Raw genomic sequence first — 15,148 nt, forward strand, 5'->3', positions numbered from 1 at the left:
TATGTATTAGCACTGCAACAGACTGGCAACCTGTCCAGGGTGTACCCTGCCTCTTGCCCTAAGACAGCTGGGGTAGGCTCCAGTCCCATCCCAACCCTGAGAAGGATAAGCAGAATTGCGAGGATGGATGGACTGATTCTTTTGCTTTGCGCTGTCACAAAAAGAATCAGGAATCCAAAAGAAACCCAAACATAACCAGCAAAATGATCCTGAACATTTACTCAAACAGCATTTCCTCTGCAGATGTTCAAAGTTACTCAGTTATTAGCTTTCTCCCATCTTTGGCTCATACAACAACTTCGACGGCTATCCAACTTTTCTGCCAGACGTCTGTTTGACCTGCTGAGTAAACTTCAAACCTTCAAAGCATATGGAAGATGACACATCAAACAATGGCGTTGCTGTCCAAATATTTGCAGTGCCATGTTAAATAAATCATCTTTTAGCCTCTTTCCCCTTGCCGTGGCATTGTGTGAGTCACCTAATAGCCTGAATAGACGTGTTAGCTGATGCATTAGCCGGCTCTATTAAGATGAATCATCAAATGGCACCACAGGACTGAAAGTAAAATATTGCAAACTGAAAAAAGTAACACAAAATCTTTTACATTAAAAACAGATGAAAAAGAAGATTAAGCTATGTGGGCATGCTGCCAGATAAATTTTCTCAACTCAACTCAAAATTGTATCCGTAGCTTTTAAATTGACAATCTCACCACGAAAGGTCTGATTAAAAGTTTTTTGACACAGGGGAGTCTCGTGTGCACTCTCATTCTTTTTTCTATGTAATACAGCTGCTCATTAAAAAGGGAAAAGTGTCTGGTTGTGAATATGAACCCACAGTAATTATCAATTGGAACAAATATCCACTTAGCGTCTTATCTGCGTATGTGTGTGTGTGTCCTCCTGACCCTCTAAATGGATCTATTCATCCCAAAGAGGATGTAGCTTCTCCACAGACTCCACACTGCTGTTGCCTCTAGCATACTAAACTATTCTTCAATCCACCCTCCCTTTCTTCCTCCACACCACCTCCTTTATTTGACTTTAATCTGTTCATCATCAGCTCATCTCTCTCCCCCAACCTTCCACTACTTATCATTTCGTTTTTCCTCGCTCATTTTGCGTTCCCCACTCTCATTTATTCTGTCTGTTCCTCTGAAAACCCCTATTGGTCTATGGTGAGTTATTAACCTGAGAGGCCTTTAGTCTTCCTTACACCTAACATGAAACACAAATAGTCAAATGATATGATAAATTATCTTATCTCATACATCATATCCAGTTAGGATCGAAAACCACCTTGGAAAGCCCAGAACTATGCACACATTACAGCAGCAAACTATCCAAATATAGTGCAAAAATATACTGACTGGTACATCCTGCTTGGACTGGTTTGAACCCCTCTTTTACCTTAAGAATTTCCTTTATGGCAAGAAAATAAACAAGGTGCTGGAAAGATTTCTCAGAGATTTTCGTCCATATTCACATGATAGCATCACACAGTTGGTGCAGATTTGTCGGCTTGAATTGAGATGTGGGCGACATTTGAGTACACTGAACTCACTATCAAGTTCAAGTTTGAGAAGATTTGAGCTTTGTGCCATGCGTTATACTGCTGGAAGTACCCATCAGAAAATGGTTAGATTATAGTATTTAAACAATACTCAACTGGTACAAAAGGGTGCAGTGTGCCAAGAAACTATGTCCCACACCATTACACCACCCCCTCCAACATGAGCCTTTGATGCAAGGCAGGACGGATCCATGCTTCTATGCAAAATTCTGAACTGTTGCCCCGTTTTCTGGAATGTGATGTGAGTGGCACCCTGTGTGGTCCTCTGCTTCTGTAGCCCATCTGCTTTAAGGTTTAGCATGTTGTGTATTCAAAGATGATTTTCTGCATACCTTCTTTTTTTTTGGGGGGGGGGGGGGGGTGTATAATCATGGTTATTCAAATTACCGCTACCTTCCAATCAGCTTGAAGCAGTGACTCCCCAGAGAACTGCCAACAGCTGGGTACTGGATCTTCTTTGGACCATTCTCTGTAAAACCTAGAGATGGTTGTGCAAGAAAATCCCAGTAGATTAGAAGTTTCTGAAATACTCAGACCAGCCTGTCTGCCACCAACAACCATGCAACGTTCAAAGTCACATAAATCCCCTTTCTTCCCCATTCTGATGCTGTTTGAACTTCACATGTCTCCATGCACTGAGCCATAAAAAGTGTAATTCTAATAGTCCCCTTTAGGCCTAGATTGTAGATATTTGATGAAATATATTTTCAACATTTATTGCGCAAATATAAAATCTATGTATATATTCTAAAAGTCATTAGACAAATTAAATGGTAAATGGCCTGTATTTATATAGCGCTTTACTAGTCCCTAAGGACCCCAAAGCGCTTTACATATTCAGTCATCCACCCATTCACACAAATTAATTCTGTCGGGCCTAAATGTGTCATTCTTTTCTAATCATTTTCTTTTTTAATCATTTAAAACATAATAACACGAGGCATTAACGTGCATTTAATTAAAACAGACATCATTTAAGATGAGATTTTTAAATCACCACGGTGTAACTGTCATTGTTTTAGAACTGAAAAGATCTCATGGATGTGTTGGGTATAAATTTAAAGGAGCTACAGTGTGTGCAGTAGGTGGTGGTAAGACAATGACACCACATGCAGCACAACAGAAATAGAATTAAGTAGGACGAGGTGACATTTCTATTCATATGTGAATTTTTTAGATCATTTTCCTCAGTGGTACGGCAGCAAGTGTTCATGCCATTCATTCAAATTCCAAAAATATCCAAACCCCTTATTTGTAGTCCACCGGTGCTGCGCAACTAGTAATAATCCTTTTAACTAATCCACATCAAATCTCTGACAATGCTAATCCGTTAGTCATGATGTTCCACCACAGCCATTCATCTGTGCACACTTCTAACTCTGGCATGCATAATTAAATTGTAATGGTAATTTTTTTGTATTGCTGGGCTTGGCAGCATCTTAACTATTCATGTGCTGGGGGTTCACACTTATACATAATGGGGTGGGATGTGAAGCGGTTTTGCATTATGTACAAGACAAGAATCACGTGAAAGAGGAAAATAGAAAATTACAGCATGCCATATTAAAGAAGTCATTACAACACATGAATAAAACAAATAATTAAATATATGCAGAGATCGCATATAGAAGATTGGAATCCAACTCTATATTAACAGTACATGCACTCACTGGCTACCTGGGTACACCTTCACAGCACAGTTATTATTAGTAGTAGTAGTATTTTCAGAACCTCAGAATGTAATGTAATTTTATCATGCCACCATATTTCCATCTAAAAACTAAAGTTTGCTTAACGTCTGTTGATTAAGTTCTATGAACGTGACCAGGGCTGGACTGGGACAAAAAATCGGCCCGGGCATTTTGACTAGAGACCGGCCCACCAAAAATGTCACGTCATTCAGGGGTAAAACCGCAAAGGATTCTGGGAACTTGTGGCAAGCGGTACTAGCGCATGCAGGCTTTCAATTGAACTCAGTTACACAGCGATAAAAAGAAACACAAAAAATGGCAAGAAACTGTTGTATTATTAACTGCAATAGCCGGTGTTGTGCCAAAAAGTGATTGTCTGCCAAAAACTGATTTCCGGTATTTGCCAAAAACTGATTGCTCGTATTTAAATTGCTATAAGTAACTTGTTGGGCTATAATATGTGAAACATATGTCAAATGCATCACTCATGGATGACATAAAGTCATATTGAGCTACAAACAACATTAGTGTAACAAGGTAGAAGCCGCAATCAGTCTTTGGCAGTGACTTTTATATAACCTTTATTTATGCCGTTAAAAAAAAGTCTAATTAACATTAAAAATGTCTTTTGTAAGAAGTAGTTGGACAGCAGAAATGGCTCAAATATTACAATAGTTCTGTAAAAATATTTAAAGTGGGGATAAAGGACCGGATTGGTTATAATGTAAGTACAATAACACAGAGTTGTAAAGATACTTGAAAAAACAGATAATTTTTTAATTCCATATATAGCCCCTTTGTAAAGGCTGTTCACCGAAGTCTATTTACCAACATAGATATTACACATAAAAAATACACGCAAACATTGGAAATCAGTTTTTGGCAGGCAATCACTTTTTGGCACAACACCTGTTGCATGACAGCCACGGGAAGCCGACGGGTAAAGAGATCGGTTGTTATCGGATTACGTCGTGGAAATTGTTTAAGCCATGTTTCCGAAGTAACAAAGCCGATGGATGGTCTATAAGATTGCTAAACAAGGGGGAGGGTGCATCCGACCTCCTCGGCTGTAATTGGTCCAGCCCAGAGTCGATCATGACCAATTGGCCAATCCAACACCTTTCATTATTTATACCGATCGTGGCTCAAGAGTTGGGAGTTCGCCTTGTAACCGGAAGGTTGCCGGTTCGAGCCCCGGCTTGGACAGTCTCGTCGTTGTGTCCTTGGGCAAGACACTTCACCCGTTGCCTACTGGTGGTGGTCAGAGGGCCCGGTGGCGCCAGTGTCCGGCAGCCTCGCCTCTGTCAGTGCGCCCCAGGGTGGCTGTGGCTACAATGTAGCTTGCCATCACCAGTGTGTGAATGTGTGTGTGAATGGGTGGATGACTGGATATGTAAAGCGCTTTGGGGTCCTTAGGGACTAGTAAAGCGCTATATAAATACAGGCCATTTACAGGCCATACCCTTCCAAAAAAAAATTTAAAAAGTCGATCGGCCTATAAAAACAAAAAATCGCCAGCAGCCCACCGGGCAAATGCCCGGTATGCCCGATGGCCAGTCCAGCTATGAACGTGACATACATTCATCAGTTAAATTTCATTCAATTATGTAGCTTTAATTTATTAATCGTTTGTTTCGTCTAAATATTGAGCCAAATCCAACAACATTTATGTTAATTTCCAGAGCATCAATCAAATACCTCAGAGTAACAACATGTTGCCTTGTTATATCAACTACTATGTACTTAGTGTAAGAAGTGTCAGTCTTGTTGAATGAATTAATAAACTGTTAGAAAATTTTATGAATATTAATCTCATTGTTTCAGTTATTTAGATAACAAAGTTGACCACAGATAAATTACTTTATTAGCACATCCAAAGAAATGTAACATTTTCTCTGTAGTTGGTAACAGCAACCAACATTACTGTTATAACTAGTTCTTCCTCCTTTAACACCTCTGTCATGTGCGAATCTTTCTTCAGTTGCTGTCCATCCCACAAGCCACAGGATTAATTAAGGGTCATTTTGTGCTGATGATGTTTGACCCTGTCGCAGATTTGTTTCCATTATTGCTCTCTGTTCGGTGGAGGGCTGACTTTAAGTGCTATAAGGGGTGAATCAGAATTAAATAACGTGAACAATTTACAATTTGTGAGCACACAAAAGCTGTAGACAAATGTTACGTTAGTCAAATTCGCCACATGTAGGATTTTCACTCATTCCATTTGGAAAGCTCTGCTGAATCAACCGGTTAAAATCAGTCTTTGAATCGGTGTCACATTAAATCAGTTTTAACCTGCGCTGTATTGTAACAGATACTAATTTTATTTTTCCTGCCCCCATCATATACTTTTATGAATGTTATAACTTTTGTCCACAGAAATTGCATCCAGTACCGAGAAAATAAATAAATTCAGTTTTTTGACAGTCAATATTAAGACATATAATTTAAAATACTGTAACTGATACTTTTAACATATTCTAGTTCAGCATTCATGGGTGTTGTTATTTTGATGTTCTGATAATTAATAACTGACAATCCTCCGTTCTGACGCTTAATATGACCAAGATTTGCAAAATGGACTTAAATTTTTATTCAGTACCTGAAATGAGTGACACCATTCACCTTTATAGCACCGGAAATATTTTTGCAATCACAAGTAAGAGACTTCATTTTACCGACCCAGAAGCTTCAGCCATCTTTTATACTCGGATGCTGTCAAAATAAATGTATACAAAGTAAGTACTGTGTGTACTGTGTACTCAGTCTTGTTAAACTTGTCCTAAAATCTTGTTTTTGCAAGTTTGTGCCTTGGATGAAAATTTGTGTCCATCATTCCAAGATGTATTTGAGCTCTGGTGGATAGCTTAAGTCTGTTCATGTTGTTGGACATAGACAACATGAAAATATGGATCCATCTTGCCTTTTATCAAAAGCTCAGCATGCTACTGATGGTAATGTTGTGGGGGATATTTTCTGAGCACACTCTGTACCCCTTCATATCAAGTGAAGTTTATGCCTAAGTTCAATAAGGAAAATCTATGGTCTCACATATGTCCGCTTCCTAGGTGTTGCTGGCTAAATCTAAAGTTACATCCACACGTACCCGGGTATTTTTGAAAACGCAGATTTTTCTATGCGTTTGCATGTTTCGTCCACATGTAAACGGCGTTTTTGGTCACTGAAAACTGAGATTTTTAAAAACTCCTGCCAGGGTGGAGATTTTCAAAAACGTGTGGACGAGAAAAACTGAGAAAACGCAGCGTCAAAGGTGTGCGCCTTTTTTGATGTCACACTGTGCGCCAGGTTATTGTTTTGGTTACTGTTACTGTTAATTTTACTCTCTGCAGTGTTTAAATGCTTACACACAGTTACTGTCCCTCCACACATAGGACTCAGTTCTGCTTCTATGCGCCATCTTTGCTTACTCTTTCCCACCCAGGTGTTTTCTCCGTTTTCCTCGTCCACACATAAACGCAAGAACAGAGTTTTCGAAAATCTCCACCCTGGCAGGAATTTTTGAAAGGTGCAAACGCATAGAAAAATCTGCATTTTCAAAAATACGTAGCCTAAGATTCACATGAGTTCCACTTTTCCACGCTGTCAAGCTGATCGTGACATCAGTGGTCTAGTCCAGTCATCTTTCTGCCAGTCTTCATTCCAATCAGCATTCACTCCGCGTACTTTAAATTTCACTTCACATCTGTCATTCTCCCTTGCAGACGCCTTTGTGCAACCCACCTCCTCCTCATCATTGCCTCTCACTGGCTGGCTCTATTCAAGCCTCCATCTTCATCTCCACCACCACCGTATAGACTCCAGATCACTGCTGGGATTCCGTTCTGCCAAGGCGGGCCATCGGACTCTAACCGGCAAGTACCTCTATCTAAATTCTGTACATCAATAAATCACATTCAGTTCCGTCTAATGAGCTCTCCTTATTCAGCTGACCAGTGTTGAAACACCACAGCCTACCTGAGTATTGTCAGTGTCAACGCTCACCATTTCAAGTTGTGAAATGGAGGAGTGCATACTGCTTTGGACTGAGATGGAAAAGAAATCAGCTCTTGGGTTAATGGTAAACATAATCATTTCTATGACTAAATATGTAAATGTTGACTCTCAGAGATTAACAGCGAATTGGTTGGGATATCTCCATCCACTGTCACATAAATTATAGTGGGCTGTTTGCTTGATGCCAGTGATTACTCTCATCTCTGATTAGTGGGCTAATTAACTCAAGGCAATACCAACCAGCTCTAACAAGAGCATAAAGATTTTATAAGCATCAGCCCCGCAGACTAATAAGGTCAGTTAATGTCCTGGTATCATCAGCTGTCAATTGTTCCAAAATTTCTTACATTATAAGAGAGAAATCGAATGTTCAGTGATAAAAAATGAAAAACAAAAGTCTGTAGCAGCACTACTTCTCTGAAGTACAGCCAAACTGCACTGAATCAATCTGCATACCCCTAAACATACATTATATCAACTGCTCTCTGACCTTGCTCCTCTAATTAAAGGTCTTGAGTCTTTTGTGGTACTGTTTCTCAAGTTTATAATTATTTCATATTATAGGCCTACAGTTAGAAATATTGATAAATCCTTTTCCGTTCAGTCGGTGCAATTTTCCCACAAGCATTTGTTTTATGAATCATTTCAAGGCACTAATCAGTTGTTACACTGGGAGATTTCCATTGCTAAGCGGCTGAAACGGCAACCTCTGCACCGCTAATTAATATATGCACAAAGCACTGTGAATGAATGATCTTTTAAGGCACTGATAGTCCCTTGTTTAATATGCTGAGATCCACCTACTTAGACACATTAAAAACTAACCTAGCAGAGTGGTGAATATGACAAAAAGTCAGCCCACACACTGTATTCATCCTCTCTCACTGTAACAGCATGAGAGCTCAGGGGCTTCAGCATCGTGATGTGCCGTGATTGATCTGAACACAAGTTTTGATTTTTCAAAGTGCTGTTTCTTTCCTGCTGGTGTTCTGGCAGCGTCTTTAATATCATCCTAATCAAAAAAAAAAAAAGTTCAGGGCATATAGTGTGAGATTCTTTTTTCTGCAGGACTTTAAGGCTTATTTTATAGTTTTATGCATATTACATATATTCTGTCATACAATGGGGTGTACTGTATATCTCCATGTCAAAGGCCTTCTAACATTATAACCAATTTACTCTACATAATTTCACTAAAGAGACTAGAGTTTTACTAATAGAGTTGACATTTACTTAAGTGTTTTTAAATTTAAATCTAAAATTCTCAAAATAAGTATTTTTTCTCTCAGATGTAGCTGCAATGCAGTAGATACTGAAAAGATCCTGCACAATAACAACAACAGGAGGAACGGCAGTGGCAACTGCAGGTGAACCAACACATCCACTTTGCGCTGAACTGAACACATAGTTTTGATTCTCAAAGACCAGTGAGACATAAGTTACAGACAGCGAATGCTAAATGAAAAACACATAAACACATCAAAAGTCCTAAAGAGAGGCATCCTGAATTCAAGGTGAGCAAGTATCAGTTATTAACTTCATATTAACATCATCAAAATGTCCTTGACAGCTGAATCTGGCACTTTTCACAAGAGACATTTTGATGTGAAGCAGCATGTAAACAAAGATGTTACCAATCACATTAATTGAAGGCCTGTGCCTAAATACAACAGAACATTTACTAATGTCATTAGTAACATCTGTGTACCTACTTATTAGTGTCAAAATGGTATCAAAAAGTGCAAAGAGTTGGGTGCTGCTTATGATAACATAACGACCTGTCCGCATGTTAAAGTATAACCTGCATGCGTTTGATCCACTAGCAGTTTCTTATTGAATTAGTCTGATTAGATCTTTGTAGTATCAAATTTTATGTTAAAAAAATAAGGAATAAGGAATTCTTTTTTTGTATTATGACCACTCAAATGGAGCATTTAATGCAATCATTTGCTAACTATAACTTTCATATATAAAGTATTACACACATTGAAATTTTGGTCTTTCTGTACCAAATTTTATCCCTTTAAATCAGAAAGTTATCGAGGCATTAAAAATACAAACATGTGGCATAAATGTCGGCACAACATTTCAAAACAAATCTATGCATCAGTTCAAGAATTGGACCAAAGCAGTCAGCTCTCCACCAGATGGGCCTCGTGATCCATCCAACTACTCTAGGTAAAAACCTTTTATTTATTTAACTTTTAGTCTGTTCATGTGTGAAAATTTTGTGCATGGAGCAAACGGAATATACTTTAACAGTTCAATCATATGCCTGAGCATACAGTGAATCATCACCTACACAAATGATTTGATGCATACTGTAGCTGTTGGGTGACAACCAAGTGATGTCAAGTTTTTCTGAACCGAGTCATCAGCTGTTGTTAACAACAACAACATAAATCAATCGTCACCCACTCAGCTTAATGAGAGCTTATACAGATTTTGGGAGGTATTATCACATCCTGGCGGAAGAAGGGAAACAGAACAGACCTGTCTATAAAAGGAGAAAACAAATTAGTTGCACATCTAATTTAAACTCTAAACAGATTTTAGCACTGATGACTGGAAATTATTGCTTGAATTTTTCAGAGCTTCATAACTAATTGCTTACATGACTCTTAGTTTCCTGGTGTTTGTTTTAATCTTGGATTAGTGGTCTAATTAATGAAGTCAAAATGGCCAGGATCAAGATCAACTCGAAAACCTCTTGTTATATTATCACCAACTTTGTATACTAATCAAGACAACTAAATGTCAGGTCATTTTGTTTTATAGTAATAAAATATACTCCTGTCAAACTGTGAGTCCTTGGATTCATGCAAATGTAGCATTGATGCATACACCTCATCAAAAAATGAACCGGTAACAATTTTAAATGTATAAATAAATGGCTTTAAACTGTATCTAACTCACAGGACATTTTAAGAATCTCAAAAGCTAACCTTTCAGGTCTGTGCATCTGTGATTCACTCAAATCCAACATGTTCCTTGAATCTTTGCACTTTAGGATACACAGCCAGAGAAATCTGCAGGCACCCAAACATACACGCAGTTCTTGGTACTGTGGGATAGTCATTACTCAATGATGAAAGATTGGTCCCTTTATTATTCTCCGCGACCAATCAGAGAAGCAGTTTGCATTTAAAATCCCTATAATCGCTCCCTTCCATCCACTGTTAGTGGACACGCATATGCACAAGCACAAGTATTACAGCTGTGAACATAGTCCCACATTTACAAATGTTTAAAGGAGAACACTCAGGCATAGACTAAGGAAGACGTCTCACAATAGAACACATAACTCATTAGTAATGAGTTTTGTTGGCCTACATTTCCCTCACTAGAACCATTAATACTCAGTGGACTCAAAGGGAAACTGTCACGGACCCGGCTCTGGGGACTCGGGGTCCGTGGGGACTAGGATTGTTGTTATTATTATTATTATTATCGTTATCATTATTATTTGGTGTGTTGTCTGCACTGCCCCTGTGCACATCTGTATGTAGGCAGGTGGCTGTGTTGCCTGTCTTCTGGGGCCAAGTTACAGGCACCTTCAGCCCTGGGGGCGTGGCCTGACTTGAGGGCTGGCCACACCCGAAGTCCTTGCCGCACACCTGCTCCTCATCTGGGCTCGTCGGTGGAGCTATTTAGAAGAGTGATGGAGCTTCCACCGACGCTGGATTATTGAGTTTGACTCCACGTTAGTGTCATTAGTACCAAGTCCAGTGAGTACATGCCCGCGGTAGTCGAGTGTCCTGACAAGTTGCTTCTTTGTTATTTTTCTCCAGGAAGGAGCAGGGAAGACAAGAGCAGCGAGCACGGGGTGCGGGGACACACTGGAGCGAAGAGCACGGAGCACGAACTTGTGGATGAAGACACGACACGGAAGTCAAGGGGAAAACATGGGGTTTATTCTGTGAACTATTTACACCACTGTAAATAAACGCACTGCCTTCATCACAAAGTCCTGCATCTTGGGTCCTCATTCCCCTCATCCCCACGGTCTGCCCCACAGACCGTGACAGAAACTATATTTTCACGAGAAATAATAGCTTCTACAATTTTCATAGTGAAGGTATACAAGGAAGCTTTGTGTTGTAGGGTGGCCTTGAGAAAGAAAAATCAAAGGACAGACTAAAATAAGGATAATAACAATAACAGCAGAGAAATAACAATGAAAACACACCAACAACTAAGACACGCATTAAAAAAAATGAAAACAAACACAAGGAAAATGTAAAAACACAAAAATTGGATTATCTATCTGATTGAATATACAAGAATATATTATCTTAGCCAGTAAGAAATTCTTTATAAAAAGCAAAAAAAAGAAAGACCCATGACAATACACAGCAATACTTTTGGTTTCTGGTAAAAGTCTTTTTCCTCAGCTCCTATTTGCTAGCTTATTTTTCTACTTCAAACCTTCATGAATTAAGAGCATCACATACTTGCATGTGACCATGAAAGTGCAACTGAAACAAAACCTGTTTGGCAAAAAAAATAAACCTCTCATAAAAGTCCCAAGTCATTGACGATAGGCAAGCTCCAATGCTGAACACTTCAAGGGTCATGGTAAGGGTTGCTGAGGGCTCAGCATTGACAAATTCCTACCGAAAGTTGTACATAGAGAGGAAAAGGCATGAAATGATGACATGAAATGTGGAGAAGAAGGTCTGATCAACAACTCACTCCAGCTTGACCTGCTGTAAACATCTTTAAGTCCACTAGACTATTTTGATTGATTCTGACTATTAGGCTCTTAAATTGCTCTTATGCAACTTAGATTCAAAAGGCTCGCTTAATGAGGTACTAGCCATGAGGTGACCATGGCTAGTACCATGCAAAAACCAAAGAAATTTGCCAACTTGTTCTGATGATGGGCCAAACAACTGTTGACAAAGCAAAGTGGGCACATAACAAGTTAAACCAATCTTAGCTTTGCAGCAAGCCATTGAAAAACGTCCAGTGTAATCAAAGAATGATGCTGGCTCAAAATATAAAAGACAGATGCTTACACAACAAGAGTCTGCAATGACCACGAGCAATTAACTGTCAGCTACAAAGCCATGAGCCAACCACAACAAAATGAAATCTAAGACCTGCTTGTTCTCTGTGGTGAATATTTTTGATTTCTGCTGACAAAAAGAAAAAACAAGGCTGTCATTTGTGGTTTGATTTCAGTATTCTGGAAGGACACCCAGTGGTATTATAGGTTTAAATACATGAGGAGTCTGTGTTCATTTTATACAGAAATTTGTAGTCGGAACCTCATTGATTTGACACAGAAATTCACACATTCCTCCACAAATAGTCACATAATTGCTGAAGGATTTAACAGAAAAATGGCACAGACTCTCAGCCACCTTAGTGTTACACAACCAGAATACCGCCAGTGTGCCATCAATTAGGTCAAGTGCCCTATTGCAAAGAGAAAAATTACAGGTGAATTGCACTGGTTGGTAAAGACCGACTCAGGTTGTTGGCACATGTAAATCTATCTGCGTTCATAAATTAGATGGCAACTATTTGCAAACCTTCGACAATCTGTCTGAGAGAGACTGCAGTCAGTGCAGGTCTACCTGTGATTGTCTGGCTCCCACCAAGTGATCTGAACAACTGCTTTGGTTGCCCAGAGGTTGGAGGTTTTGCACATTTAACCTCTGGGTGACCAGAGGTTAACTATTTGCAACAGGTCTCTGAATGTTTCGAGAATTAATTAATTAATTAATTAAATTCTCCTAGTTGGAAGAAGGCTGCTATTTTTATCTTTTTAAAACATTATCTTTTGGGCATTCTTGCCTTTACTTTATAGGGCAGTGAAGATTATAGGGGTAAAAGAGCCAGGGGTTGGACTCAAAGCCAGACCACTGCATTGAGCCTGGCATCCAATCAAAAGTCCCCACCATCTATCAGCGGAAAACTGTTGTTCACCAAGTCTAAGTATGCAGGTGGTCTCCATGCTTAGATTTAGATGACTAACATTTATTTTAAAAATTAGAAATGACATTTTCTGCAGTTTATTCATTGACTTCACGTAGACCCCAAACTGTCACTTCCACCCACCATCTGTTTTCTATTCTTTATGTTAAATGCTGTTATGTTTTATTTATTTGTTCCCTTAATAATTTGTTTTCTTCTGAAGGACCATATTCATATTACTTTTCGTTTCATCTTCTTTATTTATTATATTTTGCTGTTTTTGCAGACATGAGAGTGATAGAAACAGTCCAACATCTGAGGGAGAAAAGCAAAATGAGGCAGGTGAGAAAGAAATAATTGAGTGAGATATTGAGAGAGAAGGTGAGTAGTGAGCTCGAGTGTGTTTGTGTGTTTGTGATTGTGTGTGACAGAGAATAACCGACCGTGTTTTACCAGATGACAGCAGTGTGGAGGCAGCGTGTTTTGTCATTTATCACTTGGAGAGCTTGCTTGTTAGAGCACACATACCTTAATAGTCATTCTGAACTGGGAGAACTGAGATGAGAGGAGGCATTTCATTACCACGCAGACACTACAAACACATGCAGCATACAGTATAATGTGAGAGCACAAAGACAGACGTACGGCGGTAACACAACGTTTAGTATAAACATACACAGACGCAAAACAGATCCGCCTGTTGACAAGCACACTATACTGAAAAATAATCTGCGGCTTCCTACTGCACAGTCGATTTTGTTTCCGCGCGTTTTTATTGGTGCCTTTTGCAGTTTGGTGTAAAATAATTTTAACAGTCATTTAATGTTTATCTGAGTGTTTGTTCTAGAAAATGCAAAAATACATATAAAAGCCTGAATTCCTACAAGTCTCATTCTGGGTTGAAAGACAAAGAATAAAAATGAGTTTTAAGGCATAGTTTACAAATGTGCAAAGTGGAAACCACGAGAAAAACAACTCATTCCACAGTTTAGAGGGTTATAGATGAGAAAGCTCACTCCCCCTGTTCTTCAGTCTAGTCTTTGGAACACAGAGGTCAGCAGATCATAACCAAGATATGGTGTTGCCAACCCACCAAGGGATTTAACATCAGATTAGATTAAATCAGATTAAATATAAATACGATAAAGCTTATTTCTGAACCTACAGTCACTGGTCACAGCAGTGTAATGGAAATCAGTGTAAACCACAGGTGTTATTTGTGCAGTCTCGAATCTCTCATCATACAAGCATTTATTGTCCTTTAGCTATTTATCCCTGTCAATAGACACTTACCTGAAACTGGCAGTTCAAGCACAAGGTGACTAATCCACCGGTGTAGTTCACTCGCTACACATCACGTTTCCTGGTCTGATTCTTGCATGTAGGAAAAGCACCAATTGTGATTCTGCCCTCTGTTAATTAAACAGATCTTTGCGGGTGATGAGCGTGCTGAGACAGTCAAGCTCTCATTGTTACACCGTTCAAAGCAGGTGAGCCTCACCTTGCATTTTACTGCATAAAAGCCCAAAAACTATCTCGTGTTTTAAATCAGAAAAACAGGACAGAGACAGAAAAATAGGGAAGTCAAAAATAAATATGGAGTTAGACTGATGAAGAGACAGAACTGGACAGTGAAAATAAATTGTGCATCCACATGCGGATGAAACTCACACACGCAGCATAACGGTCTTGTGGAAAAAAAACATGAATGGCACAGAGGAACAGAAGCAGGGCCATTTTAATGAAGTTATGGCAGTCATTATGTTGTCAAGAGCCCTTTGCCTCCACGGCCATGGCTGCGTTAGCTTCCTGGCTGCGTGGGAGTGCATAGCAATATGTTTCTGAAGGGACCAGCCTTGTTTATTGGCTTGATTGAAACCACTGAGGAAAACAGGCAGTTTTCCTTTCTTACTCGACTGATGTTATTTCTTTCCCTAATGAAC

At 39.2% G+C, this 15,148-nt stretch overlaps 1 protein-coding gene and 1 long non-coding RNA gene across 3 annotated transcripts in view; one reads left to right on the forward strand and one right to left on the reverse strand.

The window, feature by feature from the left end:
* b4galt2 (UDP-Gal:betaGlcNAc beta 1,4- galactosyltransferase, polypeptide 2) overlaps positions 1-15,148 on the reverse strand; it is a 214,791-nt gene that overhangs the window by 156,139 nt on the left and 43,504 nt on the right. The window lies entirely within an intron of this gene.
* LOC146497579 (uncharacterized) lies at positions 10,204-11,405 on the forward strand. The gene is made up of 2 exons (XR_014870509.1): positions 10,204-10,983; positions 11,072-11,405. It is a non-coding gene; the product is annotated as an uncharacterized LOC146497579 (long non-coding RNA).

This window comes from Neolamprologus multifasciatus, chromosome 18 (genome assembly GCF_963576455.1).
Source record: "Neolamprologus multifasciatus chromosome 18, fNeoMul1.2, whole genome shotgun sequence".
Lineage (NCBI taxonomy): Eukaryota > Metazoa > Chordata > Actinopteri > Cichliformes > Cichlidae > Neolamprologus > Neolamprologus multifasciatus.